We start from the raw sequence: 6,123 nt of genomic DNA, 5'->3' as shown, positions 1-6,123 counted from the left end.
CCTTCTTGGAATATAAGTAATAGCAGCTTGTAGAAGTAAACAGGCAGTGGCTGTGCTGAACCGGTGCCTGGCCGAGGTAATGGGCTGGATGAGGGCCAATAAACTGAAGCTCAGTCCAGACAAGACGGTGGTCCTGTTGGTTGGCGGATCGGGCTTCGGGGAAGGGACCTGAACTTAGTCCTGAATGGGGTTGCACTCCCTCTTAGGGACAAGGTCCGCAGCTTGAGAGTGCTCCTCGACCCAGAGCTTTCACTGGAAGCTCAGGTGACCGCGGTGGCGAGGAGCGCTTTCTTTCCGCTTTGGCTGATCCATCAGCTGCACCCCTACCTGGAGAATGACTGCCTGGCGACAGTGACACACGCGTTGGTGACTTCCCGACTTGACTTCTGTAACGTGCTCTACATGGGGCTGCCCTTGAAGACGGTCTGGATACTTCAATTGGTTCAAAATAGAGCTGCCAGGCAGCAGACGGGGACTGGGCGTTATGTTCACATGACTCCAGTTCTCCGTCAGCTTCACTGGCTCCCCATTGAAGTCCAGGCCCAATTCAAGGTGTTGGTGATGACCTATAAAGCCCTTAACGGCTTGGGTCCTGGTTACCTGAAGGAGCGCTTACGTCCATATATGCCCGCCCGCCCCTTGAGATCAGCGGGAGAGGCCCTTCTCCCGGAACCCTCCGTGAAGGATATTAGGAGCGTAAGTACTCGGAGGAGGGCTTTCTCTGCGGTGGTGCCCCATCTGTGGAATGCGCTCCCCAGGGAGGTCTGCCTGGCGCCATCATTATTTGTTTTTTGGCGCCAGGCAAAGACCTTTTTATTTAAACATCATTTTAATTGTTAATATTATTTATTTATTTTATATCTCTGGCCAGGTCGTCTCAAATTATATTGTTTTTATATTATTATTTATTGTTGTGAGCCGCCCCGAGGCTTCGGCGAATGGGGCAGCGTAGAAGCTTCCTAAATAAAATAATAAATGGAGAAACCCAAGATTTACATAGTTCTAATGACTGAGGAGCAGCCTATCCATCCTCCATTCTGAAAGAAAAAGACGGCAGCAAACAGAAGTTCCTGCTTTTTCGAATACATTTTTTATTTTGTATAAAATATTCATTAGGGTTTCTTTCATTTCCTAAACTTGAAAAACTTCAGTTTCTGCAAATTCCAGTGGTAATACCGGATATTATCCCCATATTGCGAGTAGGAATTGCTGAGGCTGTGAGTGAGTTGCTAATGAAAGTGCTGCAGTGCAGACCAATATTAATATTGCAGGTTGGGACATCAGGGTGAATGATTTGCAACAACCTTGGAGGTTAGCTGAGTGTCAATATTGCAAGCTGGGGATCAGAATGAAAGAAGTACCACAGTTCTGCTATCCCTTCGGGCTCTAGAATTAAACCACATTAAATTCGGCGGGACTTCCAATAGATGCGTATGGGCTGGTGCTGTTGATCTTGCTGGTTATGGAAATCAGTCTAAGAACAGTTTAGAATGACCCTCCAATGTAATGCTAGGGAAAATACAGTTCAGAAGTAAGGCATAATGAATTCAGTGGAAGTAAGCATACAACAGCATAAACCATAGATCGCTGTTGTATGCTATGATCGTATGCTATGATACATAGATCGTTGTATGCATGCTTAACCTGCATACAAAAAACTGGCTTCATTGCAGCATAATTCGATCTATTTAAATTACCCCCTCCAACTCTATACAGCCTAAATCGGTTCAGTTCTGTGCAAAAATCATATTGTGATTTGAACGAAGACAAACCCACTCCAGGGCTGTAATCTTATGTTCAATGCATGCAAATAAGTCCCATTAAAGTCGATCTGACTTACTGCTGAGTAGATATGTACAGGATTGGACTCTAGTTTTTTTCCCCCATGAAACGACTGAGAAATGGTTTCACGTGTTTTCATATGCCAATGGTTTCACAGGAAACTATTAGTCTATCTGGAAAAGAAAAGTCCTTCACCTCTCAGTATTCCCTTGCATAGCTGGCTGGGCCATGCTGAGCATTGGAGGGCTTTTTTCTGTCTCTATAAGCATCGCGTTGCACCCTAATCAATCCGGATGACAAGTCTATGGGCCGAAGCAAGGGCCGAAGCAGAGGAGCAAAACGTAGACGCACTCAGAGAAGCAGGTGGCCTTTGACCCCGCCCCCTTCGTTCCTCACCCCTGATAGGGTGAAGCTCACGGTGGTCCCCGCTGTTGCCTAGGCAACACGCAGCAGGGAGGGATTGCACTGTTGGGCGCTGGGGGAGAGGGAGAAGGCTGGAGCGGCCTGGCGGGGCAAAGGGAGAGGACGAGCCCTCCTTGTGTTGAGAGAGCGGCGCGACCGTTTGAAAAGTAACAAGCCAGAGAGAGCTAGGCCAGAATGGCTCTCCTCCTCTGCTCCTGTTGATTATACGAAGCATGGAGGCAACTCGTAGAGCTCCAGGTGCTTGGTCCTACAACTCCTGTCAGTGCTAACCAGCATAGGCAATGATGAGGGACCATGGGAATTGCGGATCTGGGGGTCCACAAGTCGGCCAATCCTAGCATTTTATCATCGCCACCTGATGGTGATTAAAGCTCAGCAACAGCCTCTTGGTAGCAACCACTTCTGATTTTTCTGGTTTGCTGTTGAGGTCACAATCTAAGGCAAACGTATCTGGGAGCAAGCTCCATTAAACAGATTGTGTCTGTTTTTGAATACGTAAATGTAGAGTAGAATGGCTCTGTGCCATGCCTTTTTACAAGCATTCACCCTCTCCCTTTGACTTTTCCACATACTGTTGTGTGGCAACTTGGAATTGAAATAGATTTAATTTTCATTTTTACCAGTTGATGTACACAAGATACTCAACACTGGAAAGATGCAAAATATTTTTATTGTGACAGAAAAGTAAACAAACAAACTGGCACTTATTGGTTGCCTATGAACTCCCCCCCCCCCCCCCCCCATCAACACTTGGTAGAAGCACCTTTGTGGGCAGCACCACAGCAGGTAGAGGAGGCCGAAATACAACTTTGCCCCTCCACCTACTGCTCTCCCCTGGGTTCATGCTGTATGGACTGCATCGCTATGTGGGGAAATGGATAAGCAAGTCTGCCCATTGTGAACTGAAGATGTTACTACAGGCTTCGGCCATGTGGAGACATTAAAAATGATAAAAAGTAAGGGAGCAGTCCTATGATTTCCAGGCAGCATCTGAGGAGGCCTCAGATAGTTTGGATTTCCAGATTTGTGGCTAAAGACAGCATTCTGACTTGGGAGCTGGGAATCAGAGCTCTGATCTCCCATCCCTGCCCCCTTGTAGCCAGCACAGAAAGAACTGTGCTGACTGCTCTCCAAGGGCAAGAAAGCAACAGTGAGGGTAGAAGGGGAGGACAAGCACTATGCTGATGCCTGTCACTCCTCCCTCCCTTCCTCTCCAAGACATTCTAGTTAGATGGGCAAAAAACCCATCTAATTTCTAGAAATGCAGGCTGGGAGGATGGGGAGGCTGCCATTCCTCACACTTTTCACTGGATGACTGTAAGCCTCAAGTTCAGGGGATCACAACCATCATGACAGGAATGTGACCTAATGGATTTCAAAACAAAATAATCCTAGTAATGTACATCCCATTAGTATATTCATCAAGTTTCAGGTTTCCAGGTTTCAACACCTTTGCATTATGTTTATGGCGCTGAGCAATGGATAGTCAGGCAGACCATTCTTACCATTACAAATTTACTTAAAGCATGTATAGATTATTAGATTTCAGGGCATTATGCTGTCCAAATGAAATACAAGACTAAAACAAAAATTCAATGTTTAACTCAAAGTTAAAAAGGAATACATGAAAAGGAAAAAATAGCAATACAATTATTTTTACTCAGACCAAAACGTTTGCAATGTAGATGGAAGGCAAGCTCCTTTAAGGAAGAGCAATCCATCATCAAGGCAGTACTTCAGAAAAAACACTCCCTCTTGCCATTGTCTGTTTCATCTCTCCAATCAAGAAGGCACTCACAGAAGCATCTCAGCAGAAGATCTCCATGAACATGCAAGTCTTTCTTGTGATGCTACTTTAAAAGAATGTCTAAGTGAAAATCCACCAATTACTTTGTGGAGCTCCATGCAGTGAAACCATAGGTGTCTGTAAATAGTATTCACCATTCCTCAGAGATCAGTTCCATTTTGCACAAGACAGGATGAGGTGACATGGAAAGTATTCAGGATAGTACCACCTCAGATTTTATTTATTTATTTATTTTCTATACCACCTAAAAGGCAAAGCCCTCTGGACAGCTCCCAGCAGCATATTTTAAAAACAATATAGAATATACCATTAAAACATATTAAAACATCATAAAAGTTAACAGTACAAAATTTAAAAGCAAATTTAAAACAATAACAACATAAGTTGAGAAGACCCTATTAAACCCTGTCTAACAATGAGCAGGCCCCAGTAACTAACTAAAAGCCTTGTAGTAGAGGACGGTCTTTACCTGGAACCAAAAATTAAGTTAGTGTCAGGCAGGCCTCAATGGAGAGCTCATTCCTTAACTGGGAGGCTACCACTGAAAAGGTCCTTCTCCTTGTTGCCGCCATCAGAATTTCCCTCAGAGGTGGCAGTCAAAGATAGGCCCAAGAATATGATCATACTGTCCAGGTAGAAAACCAGCACCGTGAATTGGGCTCAGAAGAATATAGGCAGGCCAGAATTGGTTTTATATGATCAGGCCATCTGATCCCTGTTATTAGTCTGGCTGCCACATTTTACACAAGCTGCAGCTTCCAGTCTTCAAGGGCAGCCCCATCTAGATTGCACTGCAGTAATCTAGTTTAAAAATTACCAGAGCACAGATCACTGATAGCAGTCTGTCTCTGTCTAGATGGGGGCATATCTGAGCTAAAGGTGTGGAATTGCATGTCTTAATGTTTTGCTATGTATAACAAAAACCTTTCTACCATCTAGAAAACTGTCTTTTATCGTGTCCAACCACTTGCTCATGATTGTCTGCAATGACAGGTAGTAGTTCTCCAGGGTTTCAGGCAGGAGCCTTTCCCTATACTACCTGGAGTTGCTGAAGAATTCAATCTTGGACCTTCAACATGCAAAGCATGTTGATTTCAGGACTTTCTAGAAATCACACCTTTAAAACATGGAATCCTATGCTTGGCTGGCTGGGGAATGCTGAGACTTGTATGACTTTTCCCCATCTAAACATGCGTAGGACTGCACCTTTAGCATCATTTGTAGGACAGGAGAAGTCAGACTGGGATCTCCTGGTAGATTGGTGGGCAATTTGCAGTTGATTGGCAAGGATTTTTAACTCCCAAGCAGCAACAAAATGATCCATCCAGCACCACTAAATAACGCTTCTGAAAAGAAGAAAATCTTTAGGTAAGCAGCAGCAGACTTTTGCATGAAATGACTCTGAGCTCAGTTCAGTTGTAGTACTAAAATTAATTTCTTGGTTTAGAATGTGCTAAGAAGTGCATTTTGCACCTGACTGTTAGTGGATCTTCTGATTTTGACAAAAAAAAAAAGGAAAAGAACAAAGCGGATCCAACAAACCTGAACTCCGCCTACCATTAAGGTAAGATATTTTTCTGGACACCTAAGTTCCTTGACTCTATAGCTGGCTGATGTTCAAAAGAAGTATGCATTTTTATGCCCTCAGGAATGGAAAGATATATCTCAGACTGTCAGGACAAAATAATACACTTTTAATCTGTTCTTTAATCTGAATTAATTAGTATACTAGCTCTGGGCTGACTATCATCAGCACAGACTCAGTTTCCTACACAAGCATACATTGAAAGAAGCATACTCCACCCTTTAAGAAGCAAACCTATGTATATAATTGTGAGATTAAAGGGTGTTACACAAATCTGTTTAGGAATCATCTTCAGGGCAAGCCTATGCATGGTTCCCAGAAGCTGTGATGCAGTGGATGGGAAATGCAGTGGAGGTAAATTCTGAGATATTTCAGAGCTAGAGCAGCGATGTCCTGTGTTACAGTGCCAGGGAGAGTGATCCCCCACTCAGGCAGGTGAATGAGGTAGAAAGGTGAGCAAATAACCTCATCAAATTCTCCGCCTTGTTTGTGGGCAGAGCAATACAGTGCTGGGAATTTCATCAGG

This window comes from Varanus komodoensis, unplaced genomic scaffold, assembly GCF_004798865.1.
Source record: "Varanus komodoensis strain SLA01 unplaced genomic scaffold, ASM479886v1 scaffold6_1, whole genome shotgun sequence".
Lineage (NCBI taxonomy): Eukaryota > Metazoa > Chordata > Lepidosauria > Squamata > Varanidae > Varanus > Varanus komodoensis.
The sequence above is the reverse complement of the archived record's forward strand: the minus strand, read 5'-3'. Positions refer to the sequence as shown.